General features: G+C 39.6%; 1 protein-coding gene and 1 pseudogene across 1 annotated transcript in view; one reads left to right on the top strand and one right to left on the bottom strand.

The window, feature by feature from the left end:
• FAR2 (fatty acyl-CoA reductase 2) overlaps nucleotides 1-21,478 on the bottom strand; it is a 183,458-nt gene that overhangs the window by 68,313 nt on the left and 93,667 nt on the right. The gene's annotated exons all lie outside the window — the stretch shown is intronic.
• The window catches only part of LOC133043097 (large ribosomal subunit protein eL32-like), a 47,421-nt pseudogene continuing 28,585 nt past the window's right edge, over nucleotides 2,643-21,478 (top strand).

Below are 21,478 nucleotides of genomic sequence, written 5' to 3'. Positions count from 1 at the left end.
TAACTTTCCAGAGAAGGACCTTATGCCAGCATCATCTGACTTCTCCCACATCTACCTAACACTGACATCAAGGAAAATGCACCAGACAGTACTGGTTTCAAATACTTGCAGAGACTGAATTTCTATTTATTGAGCATCTGCTATGTGGTTCCCTTGTGATGAATGCCATTCATGGGTATAACTGAGAGACTGAATATACCAATGAACCATGGCCAGAATATATAAAAAAAATAGAACTGTGACTCATAACCTGCATCAACCTGCCCAAGATCCCAACCCATTATCTATAACAAACAACCTGGAAAGCCAGCCAGCTAGAAGTCAGATTTTCAGAAAGTCAAATTGCTATCTCTAGGGACGATCCAGGAAGCTGAACAATAACTTCCATGACAGTTGGCCCCAAAGAGTCAGGGCTTGATTCATAATCAACAGTTCCCCTAATTTTTTGTCCCCGCTTCCACTTAGCACCAACCAGAGCAAGCCAAATACATAGCACTGATCTATCACGCAGAATGCCCCACTCCTAGTGAGCTGGCCTACAGACTCCCCAACAGCCCCCAGTCAGGGCACAACTGCGGCTTCCCTTTTTCTACTATAATGCCTTCCTGGCTCCTGCACCTGCTTCTGAGTCTGTGCCAAAATGCAGGTGACAGTTGCTGACTTTCTTGCTATTGCCAGCTCAGAGTAAACAGACTTTGCTTATTCTCATTTGGTGCACCTTCATTTATTTCCACAAAACTATTCTACTCCTTTTACAGGTAAGGGATCTTTACAGAGATTAACTTCTGGATGGGGGCACATGAGTGGCAGAGCTAGGTTTTGAATCTGGTTTCATTAATTCCATAGATACTCCATTAACCATTACCCAAATGTAGAAAAAATAAGTTTTTCTTCTATTGTCCTCTGCTAAACCTAATTTGTATTTTGGGATGACTTTTATCTTTCCTTGTCCTTTTAAGTCACTTCCTTTAGTGACTCCAAGTAGTATAACAGTCATCTATGGGTCTGCTGGTTTAGCCAAAAATTTCATAGATACACTGTTAAGAGTTCATACCAATGTATGACAAAAACCACTACAATATTGTAAAGTAATTAGCCTCCAACTAACAACAATAAATGGGAAAAAAATAATTCTGATAAATATCATTTTAAAAACATTTGTCCAAATTTAACAATTATTTACAAATAAAAACCAGTGAAAATGGAAATTAAAAAAAAGAGTTTAAGGAACTGCCTCAGATTATAACGGTAAACTTAATTCCATATTTCTTTATCATGAATTGAAAGTATCAACAGGTCTAGAGTCCAGCCCGTGAAGAGAGTTGAGTTGTTCACAGGGAAATAATCCTCTGTGTTGTCTCTGATTCATGGGACCACAGTGCTGCCTATGTCTGCTGCATGTCAATGACTGAATTAGGACATTTCATTTACAGTAAGTTCCCTACATACCAACCTTCAAGTTGCAAACTTTCAAAGATGCAAATCTGCATTCACATGTCTAATCATGTAAGTTAGTCCATGTGTCTGGTATACTTGTAATGTGTGTACATCCTCTACAAGAGATTATGATTTTGTGTACTTCACTGTATAGTGCTGTAAAGAGTACGGTAATACAATATCTTTATTTCAAGCCCAGGATGTCATCTATGACAAGAAAAAAAAAAAAAAAAGAGCTACTACCCAGACATCACTGGATCATTTTTATAAGAGGATAGATAGAATTGAATCCAGCAAGGAAACAGAACTTTTGCCATCAACATCAGGTGTGAATGAAATTGCAGCTTGACCTCCATCTCCTATTGCTGATGATCCTTCAACTTCACATCTCCCACCACCTCTCCTTCCTCTAGTTAATAACTCTTCTTGTTGACCCAATGCCAGCTCCTGTATGCCAGCTGCTGTGCTGTACTAAATACTTTTCAAGGTACTGTACTGTAAGATTAAAAATGTTTTCTTTATTTTGTGTTTGTTTTTTAATGTATTATTTGTGTGAAAAGAATTATAAACCTATTACAATACAATAGGTTATAGCCAATTGTGTTAATTGGGTACCTAGGCTAACCTTGTTGGATTTACAAACAAACTGGACTTATGAATGTGCTCTCTGAACAGAACTCATTCCTAGGGGATGTATTGTATTGAGTGTGGGCCTCTATGTAACTTTAAAGGCCCTTAAAAATAACTTGCTACCTCCATGATGCAGATTTTTAGCATCTGTATATTCACTAATTTAGAGTGCAGGGTAAACTTACTTGTATAAAAGTGCTCAGAGGTCAAGAAAGGGAGGACAGTATTGATTAAGAACAATAAAATTTTAAAGGAAATAAGTTTTTGTTTTAGTTGCTACGTTTTGTCATTTGGATTATTTTTTATTTAGTCATGTCCGACTGTTTTGTGGCCCCATGGACTGTAGCCCACCAGGCTCATCTGTCCATGGGATTTCCCAGGAAAGAATACTGGAATAGGTTGCCATTTCCTTCTCCAGGGGATCTCCCCGACCCTGTTCTAAATGAAATAAAGGTGCCAAGGGTAAGGCTTCAAAACTCACAGAAACTTTGCTCTCCAGTTCCACAGAAATCCTCAAGTTTTGTGTCAAAGCCTGTATGAATCCTTTTGTGTAACATGAAATACTGTGCATTGAAATGGATGTGCAAAAAATATATGGAGAGGCAAGGCTCATGCTGAATGTTCAGACTCAGCATGCTAAGAAGCCAGGTGGCCTCCATGCCTGCCATCCTTCACCATCACGGAGTGAGCAAATGCAAGTGACTTTTCTGGAGGGACCAAAGGGGGGCTCCTCACCTCTAAGGAACTCTGCCCACCATCAGCAACTCTCTCAGGATCAACCACTCCCTGGAGCAGCTGAGGTACCTCCTGGGGCACGAAAGGTGAGACAGGCAGTGAGCAGCACAGGTCCCACTGCTGGGATGTGCAGCAGCAGAAAGCAGACTGTTTGGTTTTTAAGTCAAATATTCACACAGGAAGGAAAGCAGGGATTTTATATGTCATGGTTTTTTTTGAAAAAGCAGCTCAGAATACATCAAAGGACACACTGTCAGATTGCAGGGCAGTCTGCAAAAAATACCTCAGTATCTGAAAGTAAAAATAAATACATAGATCTGGAGAGACAAGAGGAAGGGAAGAACAGGCTAAAGAAAAGAAAAGGAAATTGAGTAAAGACACATTAAAAATAGAAACCACAATTTGCAGGCTATGTAGGTAAAATTAATCAAAAACTTCAGAAATTCCTCCTTCCTTTTCTTGAGAAAGTATTTTTAGATTTCTATCAAATTTAAAGAGAAAAGTCACAGTGCTACTAAAGGACAAAAATGACAGAGAAGTGGAGGAGCATCTTAGCACATGTTTACACACATATATAAATAGCCATACATTATACATGTACACACACATATACACACATCATACATGCAGCATATACTGACCTTAACCTTTCTTTAGTACAAGTTCAGAATGACATTTTCAAAACTGTCCTTTAAAAATTCAATAACATTTCTAGCACTTTAAAAAAATGTATAACTTTTCTCAGTGAATAATTCCACAGTTTAATTACCCTTTTCAATTATATCATCTCCCCCACTCCTCCCACCAAAAAAAATTGTATCTGGAATTGGTGTTGGCTCAGATATGCCTAGAAACATTTTTAACAGATATAAAGCATTTTTCTCCTCAGGAAAAGCTTACAAAGAAAAAAAAAGATAATACTAGTAAAATGTAAAGTGATGATATTATACATAGAGATTTACAATTCAGTTATGAGGAAGGGAGAAATTCTGTTATACAGATCATTTCTTTTTACAACTACAGGCATGTTTAGTCATGATAACAATCACATCTCATCCCTTCCACATGACAGGAAGTATATACATTATATAAAGGGGGGAGATATTCTAGAGAGAAGAGAGAGGGCCTGACTGCAATGGTGGGAGCTCTCTGGGGAAAAGGAATGTGAATAAAAATTTGTGCTGTAGATAATGAAGCAGTGAGATAAGTACAGTGAAATAAAAAAATTTTTTTTTAGATTTTGTGCTATAATCTCTCTGTTAGCTCATGCCTTGAGGAAGTCCCTGCTATACATTTATGTTAGTGGTACTCTTTGTAAAGGCAACCTTGTCTGCCATCAGAAGAGGTAGGGAAAGAGTAACCACAGACTTCTGGACTCTGGGAGAAGGCGAGGGTGGGATGTTCTGAGAGAATAGCATTGAAACAAGTATACTATCAAGGGTGAAACAGATCACCAGCTTAGGTTGGATGCATGAGACAAGTGCTCAGGGCTGGTGCACTGGGAAGACCCAGAGGGATGGGATGGAGAAGGAGGCGGGAGAGGGGATCGGGATGAGGAACACATGTAAATCCATGGCTGATTCATGTCAATGTATGGCAAAAACCACTACAATATTGTAAAGTAATTAGCCTCCAACTAATAAAAATAAATGAAAAAATAAATAAATAAATAAATAGATGATTGGGGGAGGAAAAAAAGGAAAAATTTCGCACATATGCACAAGAAAAAAAAAAAAAAAGAGTAACCTCAACAGGTGATGAGCAAATAAGAAGAGGAATGAAGAATTCAGTGGGAGCAGTAATTCAGAATAAGAGGTAATCAGGAGAATATAAGCCTACCAAGCATTCTTGGAAATTTCCCAAAATGCCTGGGATGAGAGGCTAATGTTATTTGTATATTAAGGAAAGGTTGATTCCAACCAGACAGTGGGGATAAAAATACCAGAAATTTTACTTTGTATACACAGTGTTAAAGTGATTTTTAGGAGGTGCTCTGGTCAGAAGCTGGAGTCAGAGGAATATAAACTTTGTCTTCTTGATAGAGGAAGAGCAATTTTGGATGTTACTGGAATGATTGATGATGGCTAGAAAATTAGGGCAGGAGAGAACATCTCAGGTATAGGATAAAAGGAACATTGGAAGGAAGATTAAGACAACTGGATAGTCATTGGGAAGAACTAATATAATGAGGAAATAATTTCTAAATAATTTTTTTGCTTAAAACCCCAAAAAGCTGTCTGTCCTCCTTTCATAGCAATAAGAAATAAATGAAATAAACAAAATATAATGTGAAACTACTCCATGTCATTAAAAAACAAGTCAATGGGAATATATAATAACGATGTATTCAGAAGTTTTTTTTTTCCTCAAAACTTGAGCTCATAAGTATAAAAGATCTGTTAGATTTTACATCATAAGTACATATTATTGAAGGATAATATTACTCTGCCTTTGCTCTTTGAAAAGTTATGCTACCTTTGATTCTGATGGCTTTTGTGGACACCTGTGTTTTGACCTTCCAGCATCTTTCACCTTCTACTGTCCCAAAACCTCCTTTTGAGGCAGCACCTCTTTCTCCATTGTGGATAGTCTTCAAGGGGCTGTCATTCAAGACCCTCTGCCCCACTGAGCCAAGGAGGAGGATCTTTAATTTTGAGTAAAGGGACACAACATTAAAAAACAATATGGAGTTGATTCACCTAGTGCTGGCATGTTGACTAGATAATTTAGTCAATTAATACTTGTTCTCTTGATACAAAAAGCAAGCAAGTCTTTGATAGCTTTCAGGATAATGGAAAAGGGCTTCTTGCTTTCTCCAAGACTGACTTTTAGCCATTCCTTTGACTGTGTGGTTACCTCATTTTCTTTTGATAAATTCTCTATTTGTTTACATTACTATGGTAAGCAGATCCTAAAATGATCCCCAATGATTTACTTCATAATCCGCTTCCCTTGGAAATGGGAAGGACTAGTAATTTGCTTCTAACCAGAAGAATGATGATGATTTATACTCCCATGTTTATGTTACCTTATTGTAATTAATGTCCTCAGTTAAGTGAAAAGGGAGATTATCCTTTTTGGGCCTAATCTAATCAGTGATTCCCTTATAAGAATTACTGTCTTCCTAAAGAAAGAGATTCTTCTACTGATTTTGAAAAACAAGTTCCATGGGTTCTAAAACTGCATGGAAACTATGAGATGATATTTACTTGTTGTTTTAGACTGCTTTATTTTGAGGAGTTTACTAAACAAAAATAGAAAACTAACCCAGTTGTCTTAGTTGGTTTCTGTTTCTTTCAACCAAAGAACTCTGACTGATAAAACTTGCTGCTGCTACGGCTGCTAAGTCACTTCAGTCGTGTCTGACTCTGTGCGACCCCATAGACGGCAGCCCACCAGGCTCCCCCATCCCTGGGATTCTCCAGGCAAGAACACTGGAGTGGGTTGCCATTTCCTTCTCCAATGCATGAAAATGAAAAGTGAAAGTGAAGTCGCTCAGTCGTTTCTGACTCTTCGAGACCCCATGGACTGCAGCCCACCAGGCTCCTCTGCCCATGGGATTTTCCAGGCAAGAGTACTGGAGTGGGTTGCCATTGCCTTCTCCAGATAAAACTTGCTAGATCTCCTTAAAACTTCCTGGGCTGCAATCTGTGAAGCATATTTTAATCAATAAGCAACACAACCAATTACTTTTCTCTTAGGGTTAAGTGTCACTATATGCTGTTTCTATGTACCTACAGTTCAGCATAAGTAAAATAGTCTCTCTCTTGCTAGGATCAGCTAAACCACCTGTTCTCTAACTTTTTTGTCTCAGAATCTTTTATACCCAAAATTACTGAATATCCCAAAGAGCCTTTATGTGGTTATGACTACCAATACTTCACATATTTGAAAATAAAACTGATATTTTAAAATACTTACTTATTTAAAACCATGATAAGCTCATTACATGTTAACAGAAATAACATGTTTTTTGAAAAGTGACTGTTTTGAATAGTGACTAATATTTTCCAAAATTAAAAAAAAAATCTATATTGAGAAGGTTGGCACCATTTTACATTTTTACAAACTTCTTTAATAGCTGCCTTAGTAGAAGCAACTAGACTTCTCTATCTGTTTCTCTATTCAATCTGTTATATTATTTTTGTCAAACATATGGAGAAAGTCTGGCCTTACACAGATATGTATTTGGAAAGGGAGGGACATTTTATAAGCCTTTCTAGATAACTATGGATATACTTTTTTATATTATGCCAAAAACTTGGCAAATTACACTTTCTTAAAGTTTAGTACAACGTGGACCATATCAATGAACTTTTCGTATTCTGTTGCACTAAGATCACTGGCCTATCTCACTATTTAGATGACTCTTTTACACATGCATAATTTTATAGTATAATGATTGGTCATTTGGAAAATAACAATTCACTGAATTATGCAGATCTTCCAAATATTAACACTTCATTATATCATATTAGAAATAATATTTGTTAATATCATAGCCAATCTTATCAGGGAAGTCAGTATTTGTCTCTTCTCAGGGATAAACTACAAAATCTGAATTCTTGGATTTGGATTCTGCTGCTGCTGCTGCTATGTCGCTTCAGTCGTCTTCGACTCTGTGCAACCCCATAGACCGCAGCCCACCAGGCTTCCCTGCCCCTGGGATTCTCCAGGCAAGAACGCTAGAGCGGGTTGCCATTTCCTTCTCCAATGCGTGAAAGTGAAGTTGCTCAGCTGTGTCTGACTCTTCGTGACCCCATGGACTGTAGCCTACCAGGCTCCTCCATCCGTGGGATTTTCCAGGCAAGAGTACTGGAGTGGGGTGCCATTGCCTTCTCCGTTTGGATTCGAAACCACCTTGAAATACACTCTCTTACAGCATCAAAGGCCATAATAACATACCCGTCTCTTCTCTGGCTTGTGAAAATCTAGGTTCCCAAAGTTCCAGGGTGTACATCTAGCCATGGCTGTACTCCTATGGCTCTCAGAAACTCTGTTCTGTTGCTACACATGTATTCTCTCTCCTGTTTGACTGAGAAATACTTGATAGGGAAGGCTGTTTCCTTTTTATTTTTGTATCCCCAGCAATTTGAGCTGTGATAGGTGATAGGTGTACAATGTGTGTTTGTTGAGTGAATGAAGCATACAAATAAATCTTCTTGTATCTGTACCCCTTTGGGATTAGCATATACACACCACTCTACATAAAATAGCCAACAAAGCCCTATTATATCGCACAGGGAAATTCATTCAATGTTTTGTAATAATCTATAAAAGGTAAAGAATCTGAAAAAGAATATATATACCATATATATATATTTTTTTTTTTAAATTCTTTACCCTATACATATATATATGACTCAATCACTGTGCTTACACCTAAAACTAACACAACATTGTAAATCAACTATACTTCAATTAAAAGATAAACGAAATAAAATAAAAGCCTCAAAGTTTACACTACAAACTTTTGACGCCTTTACTTCAGCAACCAATTTCTTTTTGCTTCTCAGGACTATTTTATTTTTCACATAAGTGTTTTCTTTAATTTGAGAGATGAAGTTGTCAGCTGGTATATCATGAATTTAAAGTAGAATTGCTAGAATAGTGATGCCCATATGGACTACTTGTAGAACTCATTCAAAAATCAGTTTCCCAAGCCTCACACCTGAGTTTGGAACAGACTGGTTCCAAATCTGTAAAGGAGTACATCAAGGCTGTATGCTGTCACCCTGTTTATTTAACTTACATGCAGAGTACATCATGCAAAATGCCGGGCTGGATGAAGCACAAGCTGGAATCAAGATTGCTGGGGGAAATATCAATAACCTTAGACACTCAGATGACACCACCCTTATGGCAGCAAGAGAAGAACTAAAAGCCTCTTTATGAAAGTGAAAGAGGAGAGCGAAAAAGTTGTCTTAAAACTCAGCATTCAGAAAACTAAGACCATGGCATCTGGTCCCATCATTTCCTGGCAAATAGATGGGGAAACAGTGGAAACAATGACAGATTTTATTTTCTTGGGCTCCAAAATCACTGCAGATTGTGACTGTACTGTGAAATTACAAGATGCTTGCTCCTTGGAAGAAAATCTATGACCAACCTAGACAGCATATTGAAAAGCAGAGACATAAAAGCATGGAAAAGGTCCATAAAAGATGGAAAGGGTCCATCTACTCGAAGCTATGGTTTTTCCAGTAGTCATGTATGGATTTGAGAGTTGGACTATAAAGAAAGCTGAGCACCAAAGAATGGATGCTTTTAAACTGTGGTGTTGGAGAAGACTCTTGAGAGTCCCTTGGACAACAAGGAGATCCAACCAGTCAATCCTAAAGGAAATCAGTCCTGAATATTCATTGGAAGGACTGATGCTGAAGCTGAAGCTCCAATACTTTGACCACCTGATGTGAAGACTGACTCATTTGAAAAGACCCTGATGCTGGGAAAGGTTGAAGGTAGGAGGAGAAGGGGATGACAGAGGATGAGATGACTGGATAGCATCACCAACTCAATGGACATGAATCTGTTCAAACTCCGGGAGTTGGTGATGAACAGGAAGCCTGGGGTGCTGCAGTCCATGGGGTCGCAAAGAGTTGGACATGACTGAGTGTCCGAACTGAACACCTGATTTTTTCATTTGAGACTGTTAAAATATGCCAGACACCTCTCAGGACCTCACACCTTATTTTGTTTCTCATCCTTAGAAGAATTAAAAACAGACCACAATTCCAAAATATATCAATTATCATACTCAGGTAAACTATAAAGGAAAACTCAGCATACCATACTCAGTGGGGAAGATGGGCTTTAAAATATAGTATATCATGGGTAGAAACGTTTCTAAAAACAGCATTGTTGACCCAACTGCAAAGAATGTCAAAACTAAAGTAGCTACAGAAAGAACATTGCTGAGTTCCCGCAAATGAAGAAACAAAACGTTAATAGTCTCCGTGTTTATCTTCTGCTCAAGATAAAGACATTCTTTTATGAGTTTAACTCTCAAATACTTCATATGCCAACCAGAGATGTTCACTCTTCAGGGACAATGAATATTTTCTGCCAGAATGTGATGGAAAGAAACTGGAATAAATCACTATAGAAACAATTTTATAGCAAGTTTCCCTAAGGTTTCTGATATTACAATACTTAAAACATAATAACTTGTTTAAAATTTAAAACTAAAAGGTCTTATTCCATAGTGTTTTTGAAAAATTGTCTTTCCTATAACCTCTGTTAACAGAAGGTTTCTAATCTCTTATGCTTTGGTGCTGCCTCATTCTAATTGATTTTCACTCAAATAAACTCTTTAAAGTCTTAATATGCCTCAGTTTCTCTTTTAACACTTCTCAGTGAAAGTATCATCGACCCAAAGGAATAATGGGTCACTAACATTTATTGAGACTAGTACTCAAGTATGTTAGACTAGAGAATCCCACGGACAAAGGAACTCGGAGGGCTACAGTCCATAAGGTTGCAAACAGTAGAACGTGACTGAAGTGACTTAGCATGCACAACAGTTGCAGAAAATGTCCCACATGGCATGCAATTATTTTACGTAATCCTTACAATAACTACATGAGGTGACTAATGAAGCCTCTTCTCTCAGGGAGCTTAAGTAACCTATGCCAGTCTGATGGCAAGATAAGAACAGGAATTTGAATCCAGGAATTCTGTCTCCAGAGCTTGTTTCCTTCTGCACAAAACTAGTGAGAAGCCCTTAAATACATAGGCTCAGGGTAAAGAGTGTGCATCTTCACCCCTATAAGTTGTTCAGTTTGAAAATAAAGGAAACTGGAATGATTTTTGTAGTTCACTCAAGCTGACGCCTTGAGTGCACTCAAGGCAACAACTGCTGGGCAAAGCTGTGGTGGCCCCACTCCAGGGAGAGCATGATCGGTTCCTTAACTCTTGCTGCTCATCTTAAGATTTCCACATCAGCCTTTGTTCTACATTCCTATTAGATAGCCAGAAAGGCCAGAGTCCTATATAAGTTCACACTGACACTGTTATTATAGAGCAGTACAAAGAGTCCCTCCATCCAATTTTCCCACTGGGAAAAATTTATGCTAATTGTTTAGAGTAAAACATACCTGGCTCTGTCCTACAGCCTTGAACTTTGACTAACAACAGCAATGACAATAATAGCCAGGACCTCTGTGCTAAGCCTTCTGGTAAGCGTTCCATGTGTATTATCCTACTTATTCCTACATCAACCATTTGAGGCAAGCATGATTATTACAAATGAGAAAATTGAGGCTCAGAGAGGATAAGAAACTAGTCTGAAAGTGTCTTTTATTTACAAAGTTAACTGACTACAAGTTAATTAGCATTACTTTTATATCCCTTTACTTCAAAAAAGAATATGAGTTAATTAAGCACTGAGTAGTGACCTTTCAGTTAGTCTATACAATCATATGTCTTTCATATTATTGTACTAATTTCACTTCGCAATTTAAATGTGCTATTAATATCTTTTTTTAAAACACTGCCAAAGTCTAATAAATCATTACTTTGGTTTGTAAACACTTAGAACATGTCCCATGGAGAAGCCAGGTGAAGCAAAAATGTTGGCAAAATATTTATAGAATGAATGTATCAGTCCAATTCCCCCATGCCCAATGAAATACAATAAGCTGCCTTTTGAACACTTTGAAGTTGCTTATTTAATGAAAACACACACACACACACACAAACACACACAAATCTATTGTCAGGCATGAGATGAAATGATTAACCTCTGCTCTGAGTGTGCAAATTAAAGTTTCAAATTGATTTTTCCAGGCAAATTCAATAAAATAACCAAATGCACCTGAAATATCATATTCCTCCCTGGAGCTCTCAAGTTCCTTGCTACTGTAGTCTATGTTTGAACCCCATATAAAAACTCTTAGACTATCAACCTCCACCAGACATGCTGAAGTGACACTTGGTAATGCACACACTCAGGGCAGAATTGAATTTCAGAGATCAGCAACAACCACCTCCACCCAACCCCATTGGTCCTTGGCCTCCACAAAAGTTCAGCATTTCACATCATGCAGTCATAGCAAAAAGCAATTTTTCTTCACTCAAACATTTAAATAACTCACAACCATTATTTGGGTTATACTTCACGGCCCCAGGTGAACCAAGTACTCATTTTTAAGCAATTTAGAACATTGCAGATTTATTGATTCTACTTCACAGGAAGTAATTGATTTCTTAGGATAAATGAGTTCTGATGAGCTATAGTGGAGACCATGGAAAAGTGAAAATGAAATAATGAACCAGTCTGTCACCCCAAGGCTCATTTAGCTTGTCACTCCTACTAATAACTTTAGCAATATCTGGGACTCTGTTCATTTCTTGTTTCCTTCTTACCTCTTGTCTTTCTTTTTCAGGCTTCAGGTTTCTCTTGGACAAAAAGTGAAGGTAAGAGTAGAGCAGGAAATGTAGCAGAATAATTTAAATCAGGTCTAAGAAGCAATGGTAGGGGCATCCACAGCATCCCATGACCCAACAGCCTCTCATCAGTGGATATCTAAAAGCTCAGGACAGGAAGGTTCATTGCACTGTTATATCCATGAGGCGGAGGTCCAGCTCAGCCCAAGCTGACAGGAGGGCTCTGTGGGCGGAGCTCCCAGGAACTGCTGCAATCACCTGTGTATTGTGAAATGCAGATAATGCTTTCTTGTCCTAAAATATTGCCATTGCAGCTCTCCTCGGTGTGCCAGAGTTTGAGAAACATTAATTTGGTTATCTCACTGGTGATCGGGAACTGAATATCATGTAGCAATTTATTCACTCATCATTCATCCAACAAAACAAAATTACTGGTGACCTGCTATCTAAAGTACGGCACTAGGTAGTAGAGAGAAAGAGCTCTAAATGTGAAGAATGTGCCAAAATACATGGACTTCCACAAACATCTTAATATATCCTTCTACTGCCTGTTCACCCAACTCCCAGTTGTCTGCGTTTGCTTGGGAAAAAGGAGGGCTAGAGATTTCATGGAAAAAGGAATGCACAGCAGTTAGGAGCACCATTCCAAAAGTTATGTTACTTAGGTTCCAATTGCAACTCTGACATATTTTAATTAAGTAACTTTGGACATGTTTTGTAACTGCTATGTGCTTTAGCTTCTCTGCCTGAAATCCTGGGATGAGGATGATATTATAATAGTACTTACATCAGAAGATTGCAGTGAGGATATGCATGATTAATTGACATAAATTATCCAGGGTAGTGCCTGGCAAGCAGTTCAATACAAATACTACAAATATTCTCATCATTCTCTGAGTTTGATTGGATTTCCTGGATTTCATTTGGAACAAATTAGCAGTGTGGGTATAGTTGTGCTAAAAGACTTCATGCTGATAAAGACCTTGATTCCACTCACCTACAATAGCATTATGAATGATAACAGAGCTTATCTTCCACAGATATAGAACTAGGACAATATTTCTAGCATTCTCAATGGAGCCACGTGAGTGTGTGTGCTAAGTCGCTTCAGTGATGTCCAACTCTTCGCGACCTCATGGATTGCAGCCCAGTAGGCTCCTCTGTCTATGGGATTCTCTAGCAAGAATACTGGAGTGGGTTGCCATGCCCTCCTCCAGGGGATCTTCTCAACTCAGAGGCTGAACTCCCATCTCTTATGTCTTCTGCATTGACAGGTGGGTTCTTTACCACTGGTGCCACCTGGGAAACTCAAATTGGGCCACTGTTGTTGTTTTGAAGACAGTTGCTAAGTCAAGTCCGACACTTTGTGACCCATGAACTGTAGCACACCAGCCTTCCCTGTCCTTCACTATCTCCCTGAATTTGCTAAAATTTACATCCACTGAGTCAGTGATACCATCCAAACATCTCATTCTCTGTCACCTCCTTTTCCTCTTGCCCTCAGTTTTTCCCAGCATCAGGGTCTTCCAATGAGTCAGCTCTTCACATCAGGTAGCCAAAGTATTGGAGCTTCAGCTTCAGCTTCAGTCCCTCCAATGAATATGCAGGGTTGATTTCCTTCAGGATGGACTGGTTTGATCTTGCTGTCCAAAGGACTCTTGAGTCTTCTCCACTACCACAGTTTGAAAGCATCAATTCTTCAGTGCTCAGCCTTGTTATGGTCCAACTCTCACATCCATACATGACTACTGGAACAACCATAGCTTGGACTATAAGGACTTTTGTTGGCAAAGTGACATCTCTGCTTTTTAATATGCTGTCTAGGTTTGTCACAGCTATTCTTCCAAGGAGCAAGTGTCTTTTAATTTTGTGGTTGCAGTGGCCATCTGCATTGATTTTGGAGCCCCCCAAAATAAAATCTGCCACTGTTTCCACATTTTCCCCATCTATTTGTCATGAAGTGATGGGACCGAATACCATGATCTTTGTTTTTTGAATGTTGAGTTTTAAGCCAGCTTTTTCACTCTCTGCTTTTTCACCTTCATCAAGAGGCTCTTTAGCTTCTCTTCATTTTTTTTTTTTTTGTCATAAGGGTGATATCATCTGGATATCTGAGATTGTTTGTATTTGTCCCTGCAATTGATTCCAGCTTGTGATTCAGACAGCCTGGCATTTCACATGATGTACTCTGCATATAAGTTAAATAAGAAGGGTGAAAATATACAGCCTTGATGTACTCCTTTCCCAACTTGGAACCAGATTGTTGTTCCATGTCTAGTTCTAACTGTTGCTTTTTATTCTGCATAGAGGTTTCTCAGAAGGCAGACAATGTGATTTTTTTCTGGTATTTTTTTTTTATTCTGGTATTTTTCTGGTATTTCCATGTCATTAAGAATATTCCACAGTTTGTTGTGATCCACACAGTCAAAGATTTTAGCACAATCAATGAAATAGATGTTTTTTTTGGAATTCCATTGCTTTTTCTATGATCCAAGTGTATTGTGGCAATGTATCTCTGGTTCTTCTGCCTTTTCTAAATCCAGCTTGTACATCTGGAAGTTCTTGGTTCATGCAGTGTTAAAGCCTATCTTGAACGATTTTGAGCATAATCTTGCTAGCATGTGAAATGAGTGCAATCTGAACATTCTTTGGCATTGCCTTTCTTTGGGATTGGAATGAAAACTGACATTTTCTAGTCCTGTGACCACTGCTGAGTTTTTCCAAATTTCCTGGCATAATGAGTGAAGCACTTTCAAAGCATCGTCTTTTAGGATTTGAAGTAGCTCAGTTGGAATTCCATCATATCCACTAGCTTCATTAGTAATGATACTACCTAAGGCCCACTTGACACTCCAGGATGTTTGGCTCTAGGTGAGTGATCACACCATTGGTTATCTGAGTCATTAAGACTTTTTTGTACAGTTCTTCTGTGTATTCTTGCCACCTTTTCTTAATCTCGTCTGCTTCTGTTAGGTATTTGCCATTTTTGCCCTTTATTGTGCCTATCTTTGCATGAAATGTTCCCTTGGTGTCTCTAATTTTCTTAAAGAAATCTCTACTCTTTCCCATTCTATTGTTTTCCTTCATTTCTTTGCATTGTTCACTTAAGGCTTTCTTATCTATCTTGCTATTCTCTGGAACTCTGCATTCAGCTGGGTATATCTTTCCCTTTCTCCTTTGCCTTATGTTTCTCTTCTTTTCATGGCTATTTGTAAGGCCTCCTCAAACAACCTCTTTGCCTTCTTGCATTTGTTTTTCTTGGGGATGGTTTGGGTCACCAACTCCTGTACAATGTTACAAAGTTCCATCCACAGTTCTTCAGGCACTCAATCAGATATAGTCCTTTGAATCTATTTGTCACCTCTACTGTATAATCATAAGAGATTTGATTTAGGTCATACCTGAATGGCCTAATGGGCTTCCATACTTTCTTTAATTTGAGGCTTAATTTTGCAAAAAGGAGCTGATAATCTGAGCCACAGTCAGATCATCATCCATATTAGTGAGTAAATCCAAATGTAGAAGGTTATGGTCACAAAGACTCCCTTCTTGACAAAACTTTAGTCAGGCTCCTTTGAGCCCTCTTCTTGATAATGTCTCAATCTTGACCTGCTGAATCCATTTTTAGAAAAGAACTCTCCTTAAACAGTTTATTAAGAATCCTTCCCACTCTTGAAATCCAATCAAGCTCCTCATCCTCCGCCTTGGTATCTAACCAAGTTCCTTTTCTCATCCCCACCTTAATATCATAAATATCTTAAGGAGCTCCTCTTAGTAATCTGTCATGCTCTCCCTCATCCTGTCACCAGCTATAAAGTCCTACTCATCCCTGTCTGTACTTGGAGTTGAGTTCAACCTCTCCCACTATCACAATAGTCTCGAATAAAATCTTCCTTGCGATTTTTAACAAGTATCAGGATAACTTCTGCTTAACAATCATCCTAAAGGAGATCAGTCCTGGGTGTTCGCTGGTAGGACTGATGTTGAAGCTGAAACTGCTTCAACATCAGTTGAAGCTGATGTTGATGTTGAAGCTGAAACTCCAATATTTGGCCACCTGATGTGAAGAACTGACTCATTTGAAAAGACCCTGATGCTGGGAAAGACTGAGGGCATGAGGAGAAGGGGACAACAGAGGATGAGATGGTTGGATGGCATCACTGGCTCAATGGACATGGGTTTGGGTGAACTCTGAGAGTTGGTGATGGACAGGAAGGCCTGGCGTGCTGCAGTTCATGGAGTCACAAAGAGTTGAACACAACTGAGCAACTGAACTGAACTGAACAATGGAATGAAATATTGCTAATGCTGACTTCTGTATTTTACTGAGTCCATCTTTGCATGAAATGTTCCCTTGGTATCTCTAATATTCTTGAAGAGATCTCTAGTCTCTCAATAAAGGACAGAAATGGTATGCACCTAACAGAAGCAGAAGATATTAAGAACAGGTGGCAAGAATACACAGAAGAACTGTACAAAAAAGATCTTCATGACCCAGATAATCACAATGGTGTGATCACACACCTAGAGCCAGATATCCTGGAATGTGAAGTCAAGTGGGCCTTAGGAAGCATCACTATGAACAAAGCTAGTGGAGGTGATGGAATTCCAGTTGAGCTACTTCAAATCCTGAAAGATGATGCTGTGAAAGTGCTGCATTCAATATGCCAGCAAATTTAGAAAAACTCAGCAGTGACCACAGAACTAGAAAAGGTCAGTTTTCATTCCAATCCCAAAGAAAGGCAATGTCAAAGAATGCTCAAACTACTGCACAATTGCACTCATCTCACACGATAGCCAAGTAATGCTCAAAATTCTCCAAGTCAGGCTTCAACAGTACATGAACTGTGAACTTCCAGATGTTCAAGCTGGATTTAGAAGAGGCAGAGGAACCAGAGATCAAATTGCCAGCATCGGATGGATCATCAAAAAAGTGAGAGAGTTCCAGAAAAAGATCTATTTCTGTTTTATTGACTATGCCAAAGCCTTTGACTGTGTGGATTACAACAAACTCTGGAAAATTCTTAAAGAAATGGGAATACCAGACCAACTGACCTGCCTCCTGAGAAATCTGTATGCAGGTCAAGAAGCAACATTTAGAACTGGACATGGAACAACAGACTGGTTCAAAATAGGAAAAGGAGTACATCAAGAATGTATATTGTCATCTTGCTTATATAACTCATATGTAGAGTATATCATGCGGAATGCAGGCTGGATGAAGCGCAGGCTGGAATCAAGATTGCCAGGAGAAATACCAATAACCTCAGATAGGCAGATGACACCACCCTTATGGCAGAAAGCAAGGAAGGACTAAAGAGCCTCTTGATGAAAGTGAAAGAGGAGAGTTAAAAGTTGGCTTAAAACTCAACATTCAGAAAACTAAGATCATGGCATCTGGTCACATCACTTCTTGGGAAATAGATGGGGAAACAATGGAGAGAGTGACAGACTTTATTTTTGTGGGCTCCAAAAGCACTGCAAATGGTGACTGCAGCCATGAAATTAAAAGACGTTTGCTCCTTGGAAGAAAGAAAAGTTATGACCAACCTAGACAGCATATTGAAAAACAGAGACATTACTTTCCCAACAAAGGTCCATCTAGTCAAGACTATGGTTTTTCCAGTAGTCATGTATGGATGTGAGAGTTAGACTATAAAGAAAGCAGAATGCTGAAGAATTGATGATTTTGAACTGTGGTGTTGGAGAAGACTCTTGAAAATCTCTTGGACTGCAAGGAGATCCAACCAGTCAATCCTAAAGGAAATGAGTCCTGAATATTCATTGGAAGGACTGATGTTGAAGCTGAAACTCCAATACTTTGGCCACCTGATGCGAAGAACTGATTCATTGGAAAAGACCCTGATGCTGGGAAAGATTGAAGGCGGGAGGAGAAGGGGATGACAGAGGATGAGATGGTTTGATGCCATCACCGACTCAATGGACATGAGTTTGAGTAAACTCCGGGAGTTGGTGATGGGCAGGGAGGCCTGGCATGCTGCAGTCCATGGGATCCCAAAGAGTCAGACACAACTGAGCCACTGAACTGAACTGAACTGAACTGATGGTTGACTTATGATTCAGTCTCTACACAGGGCATTTGTGAAAAAATTCTCAAAGATTAAAATGCTTGTGATGAAAAGAGACACGTTTTCTTATGACAGTTGGATGATAAAGGTGAAGAGGGGCTGGTCATAAAAACAAACATAGAAAACTTAAAATACTTCTCTAGGTTTTTTTTTTTTTTCCGCATTTAAAATAAATGTTAGGGGGGAGGAACCAAGATGGTGGAGGAATAGGACGGGGAGACCACTTTCTCCCCTACAAATTCATCGAAAGAACAATTGAACGCAGAGCAAACTTCACAAAACAACTGATTGCTAGCTGAGGTCATCAGGCGCCCAGAAAAGCAGCCCATTGTCTTCAAAAGGAGGTAGGACAAAATATAAAAGATAAAAAGAGAGACAAAAGAGCTAAGGACGGAGATCCGTCCCAGGAAGGGAGTCTTAATAGAGGAAGTTTCCAAACACCAGGAAACTCTCGCACTGGCGGGTCTGGGGGAAGTTTTTGAGTCTCAGAGGGCAACCTGACTGGGAGGAGAAAAATAAATAAAACCCACAGATTACTTGCCTAAAAGCAACTCCCAGCAGAAAAGTACCCCAGATGTCCGCATCTGCCCCCAGCAAGTGGGGGCAAAATGGAGAGGAGCGGGCGGCATTGCTTAGGGTAAGGACCGGGCCTGAGTGCCCTGAGGGCAATCGGAGGGAGCTTTTGTGAGTTGCCAACTTGAACTGTGGGATAGCAAGAGAGACAGAGAAAATTAACCAGCCCGAACACACTGCCGGCCGTTCACAGAACAAAGGGACCGAGCAAGTCCAGAGGAGCTAGCCGGCTTCGGACCGGCCCAGCCCCGCTGGAGGCAGGAGGCAGGGGGGAGGGGAAAGGGGCAGGCTTGGCCCCAAGGACCGCATCCCCTACCACACTGCAAACAGGCCTCCAGTTTCTAACCAAAGACTTCCTGAGATTCTGGATGGTCAACATCCACCGGGAGGGTCGCGGCTAGAACCAGGGCGCACGTACCCAACCAGCACTGGTGGAGACCGGGGCTGGGGACGCGGAGGGGAGAAGGTGCACGCACCCAACTGGCGTGGGCAGAAACTGAGGCTGGGACCGCGGAGGGGAGAAGGCTCGCCGCACCCGGGGAGAGTGCACCCGTCAAGCTCCTGGCTGCCTGAGCTGCTTGGGCTGGGGAAGGCATAAAACGGAGGCGCAGCCGAGTCCGCGCTTTTGTGGAACACTCGAGGGCTGGAACTGCACACAGCGCAGGGCACGCTCCATATACAGCAGCCGGGAGCCTGAGCAGCATAGACGGGGAAAGCAGCGCCAGTCCCTCCCTGCAGCGCGACAGAACTAGCAACCTGAATAAGAGACCACCTCCGCCCACCTGTGTCAGGGCAGCAATTAGGCACTGAAGAGACTGGCAAACAGAAGCCAAATAAACAAAGGGAACCACTTCAGAAGGGACTGGTGCAACAGATTAAAATCCCTGTATGACAAAACCCACTGAAATGTTGTGAAGTAATTAGCCTCCAACTAATAAAAAAAAATAAATAAAAAAAAAATAAATGTGTAGACAGGGGAAAAAAATAAAAAAATAAAATCCCTGTAGATAACACCGACTACACCGGAAGGGGCCTGTAGATATTGAGAAGTGTAAGCTGGAATGAAGAGCTATCTGAAACTGAACCGAACCCACACTGACCGCAACAGCTCCAGAGAAATTCCTAGATATATTTTTACTTTTTTTTTTTAATTAAAAATTTTTTTCCTTTTCTTTTCTTTTTTATTTTTTCTCTTTTATTTTCTTTTAAAATTCCCTATTACTCCCCTATTACTCCTTAACTTTCATTTTCATAGATTTTTACGATTTTTTTAATTAGGAAAAAAATTTTTTTTCTTTTTCTTTTATCTTTTATTTTTTATTTTTTTTCTTTCTCTCTTATTTCCTTTTAAAGTCCTCTATTACTCCTCTACTACTTCTTAATTTTCATTTTCATTTCACTATGACCTTGCAAAAAAAAAAAAAAAAAAAAAGACAAGCCCTATTTTTAAACCAAACTTCATATATATTTCCAAAATTTTCTGTGTTTTGTTTTTAATATTGTATTTTTAAGAGTCTAACCTCTACTCTAGATTTTTAATTTTTGTTTTTCAGTATGTGATATAAATTTTGGACATTTAAAAATCCAACATTCAGTTCCCATTTTTATTCAGGAGTGTGTTGATTACTCTCTCCCAATTTTGACTCTCTGTTTTCTACCTCAGAACACCTCTATTTCCTCCTTCCCCCTTCTCTTCCCAATCCAATTCTGTGAATCTTTGTTGGTGTCTGGGCTACGGAGAACACTCGGGGAACAGACAACTGTGTAGATCTGTCTCTCTCCTCGAGTCTCCCTTTTTCTCCTCCTGCTCATCTCTATCTCCCTCCTCCCTCTCCTCTTTTTCATGTAACTCTGTGAACCTCTCTGCGTGTCCCTCATGGGGGAGAATCTTTTCACCATTAACCTAGAAGTTTTATTATCAGTTCTGTATAGTTGGAGAAGTCTTGAGACTACTGGAAGAATAAGACTGAAATCCAGAGGCAGGAGACTTAAGCCCAAAACCTGAGAACACCAGAAAACTCCTGACTACATGAAACATTAAGTAATAAGAGACCATCCAAAAGCCTCCATACCTACACTGAAACCAACCACCACCCAAGAGCCAGTAAGTTTCAGAGAAAGACATACCACGCAAATTCTCCAGGAACACAGGAACATAACCCTGAGCGTCAACATACAGGCTGCCCAAAGTCACACATAACACATAGACCCATCTCAAAACTCATTACTGGGCACTCCATTGCACTCCAGAGAGAAGAAATCTAGTTCCATGCACCAGAATACCGATGCAAGCTTCCCTAACCAGGAAACCTTGACAAGCCAATCGTCCAACCCCACCCACTGGGTAAAACCTCCACAATAAAAGGGAACCACAGACCTCCAGAACACAGAAAGCCCACTCCAGACACAGCAATCTAAACAAGATGAAAAGGCAGAGAAATACCCAACAGGTAAAGGAACATGAAAAATGCCCACCAAGGCAAACAAAAGAGGAGGAGATAGGGAATCTACCTGAAAAAGAATTTATAATAATGATAATAAAAATGATCCAAAATCTTGAAAACAAAATGGAGTTACAGATAAATAGCCCTGGAGACAAAGATTGAGAAGATGCAAGAAATGTTTAA

The sequence above is a fragment of the Dama dama genome, chromosome 22 (assembly GCF_033118175.1).
Source record: "Dama dama isolate Ldn47 chromosome 22, ASM3311817v1, whole genome shotgun sequence".
Taxonomy (NCBI): domain Eukaryota; kingdom Metazoa; phylum Chordata; class Mammalia; order Artiodactyla; family Cervidae; genus Dama; species Dama dama.
The sequence above is the reverse complement of the archived record's forward strand: the minus strand, read 5'-3'. Positions and strand labels throughout refer to the sequence as shown.